The sequence below is a fragment of the Engraulis encrasicolus genome, chromosome 6, assembly GCF_034702125.1.
Source record: "Engraulis encrasicolus isolate BLACKSEA-1 chromosome 6, IST_EnEncr_1.0, whole genome shotgun sequence".
Taxonomy (NCBI): Eukaryota; Metazoa; Chordata; class Actinopteri; order Clupeiformes; family Engraulidae; genus Engraulis; species Engraulis encrasicolus.
Window position 1 is genome coordinate 6,410,252 of NC_085862.1, and position 2,500 is coordinate 6,412,751.

Sequence of the window (2,500 nt, forward strand, 5' to 3'; positions counted from 1 at the left end):
ATTGAACAGGAGGACTAGAGAAGAGAAGAGAAGAGAAGAGAAGAGAAGAGAAGAGAAGAGAAGAGAAGAGAAGAGAAGAGAAGAGAAGAGAAGAGAAGAGAAGAGAAGAGAAGAGAAGAGAAGAGAAGAGAAGAGAAGAGAAGAGAAGAGCGGGAAGGGCTACATACACACACATGCACACAGGCCTGCAGGACTGCTTTACTATTACTGTGCCACAGGACTGCTGTGTGTGTGTGTGTGTGTGTGTGTGTGTGTGTGTGTGTGTGTGTGTGTGTGTGTGTGTGTGTGTGTGTGTGTGTGTGTGTGTGTGTGTGTGTGTGTGTGTGTGTTTTGTGTTTGTGCGTGTGCGTGTGCGTGTGCGTGTGCGTGTGTGTGTGTCACTGCCTCTTATTGGTGCTGCAGTACTGTTTTCCTTGGGCCACTGAGAGGAGAATTGGAGTCTTCAAGCGATAGGAACACACACACACACACACACACACACACACACACACACACACACACACACACACACACACACACACACACACACACACACACACACACACACACACACACACACACACACACACACACACTTTGCCCTGGTTATTGCCAATCTCAGTTTGCTAATGAGCGAGGCTATTTTCAACATCATGAAGGAGAGGAGGCAGAGATGAAGGAGAAGAGGAGGAGAGAATGGACAGGAGGAGAGGAGAGGAGAGAATGGACAGGAGGAGAGGAGAGGAGAGAATGGACAGGAGGAGAGGAGAGGAGAGAATGGACAGGAGGAGAGGAGAGAATGGACAGAAGGGGATAATGGACAGAAGGAAAGAATGGAGAGATGAAGGAGAGGATTCAGAGATGAAGGAGAGGATGAGAGAATGGAGAGAAGGAGAGAATGGACAGAAGGAGAGAATGGACAGAAGGAGGTGTGGAGAGGCAGAGAAGACGGAGAGGCGGAGAGAATGGATAGAAGGAGAGAATGGACAGACGGAGATAATGGATAGAAGAAGAGGAGGAGAGATGGAGAGAATGGGCAGATGAAGGAGAAGAGGAGAGAATGGACAGAAGGAGAGAATGGACAGAAGGAGGTGTAGAGAGGCAGAGATGAAGGACAGAAGGTGAGAGTGGACAGAAGGAGATATGGAGAGGCAGATGAGAGGAAGAAGGCTTTAGGAGGAGATGAGAAGAGTAAGAAAGGTGGAGAGGACAAGGGGAATGGACAGAAGGAGAGGCAGAGGAGGAGAGAATGGACAGAAGGAGAGAATGGAGAGGCAGAGAGGATGAAAGCTAGAGAGGCAGAGAAGATGAGAGGTGGCGAGACAGAGAAGATGAGAGGTGGCGAGACAGAGAGAAGAGGAGAGGCTATAGGAGGAGAGGAAAAGAGTCAGAAAGGAAGGATGAGAGGAAAAGAAAAGATGCAGAGAGGAGTACAGGAAGAAGAGAGGAGAAGAGGCAGAAGAAGAGGAGGAGCAGACAAGAGGCAAACAGGAGTAAAAGAAGAGGAGAGGAGGAGAGAAGAGAAGATGCAGTGAGACGTAGAGGAAGAAGAGAAGGGGCAGAGATGAGGAGATGAGATGCAGAGCAGGAGTAAAAGAAGACAGGAGAGGAGAGGAGAAGAGAGAAGGAGAGGGTGAGTAGAGGAGAGGAGAGGAGAGGAGAGGAAGGGAGAGGAGAGGAGACGAGGGGAGAGGAAAAGAGAGGGGAGAGTAGGAGGAGAGGAGAGGAGAGGAGAGGAGGGGAGAGGAGGGGAGTGGAGAGGGGAGGAGAGGAGAAGAGAGGAGAGGAGGAGAGGAGAGGAGGAGAGGAGAGGAGAGGAGAAAAGAAGAGGCAGTGAGGAGTAGAGGAAGAGGAGAAGGGGCAGAGATGAGGAGAGGAGAAGCAGAGCAGGAGTGGAGGAGAGGAAGCCAGAAAAAGAGAAGGAAAGAACAAGGAGTAGAAACAGGGGTAGAAGAGGAGGAGAGGAGGAGAGAGACGAGCGGAAGGGAGAGGAGGAGAGGAGTGGAGAGGAGAGGAGGGGAGATGAGAGGAGACGTGTAGAGCCAGAGATGCTGTGGTGCTAAACATCAGCACTTAAACATGCAGCTGGCAGTGACAGCAGAGGGCAGCTGGCCTTCACAAGAACACACACGCACGCACGCACGCACGCACGCACGCACGCACGCACGCACACACACACACACACACACACACACACACACACACACACACACGGGCATGCTGGGACCATCCCCTGCCAGGCCTCCAATCAGGAAACATCAACACTTTATTATTCTCTCTTCTACAGTTCATCTTCCTTCTTCATTTTTTGCTCGAGTTCTTTCTCTCTTTTCTTTCTCTCTTCAGTCTTGCGTGTGATCTTTTAAACATCCCAGTAAAGTTATGCTTTTTGTTCAGAGGGGGATGAAAGGGATAAGATAAGGGGGAGATATGGCTGAAACACAGCAGGACACATGTCTCGTAAAGCTTTAACATTTCGACATTTACAGACTTGTCTTGTATATATACAGTATATGTGTCA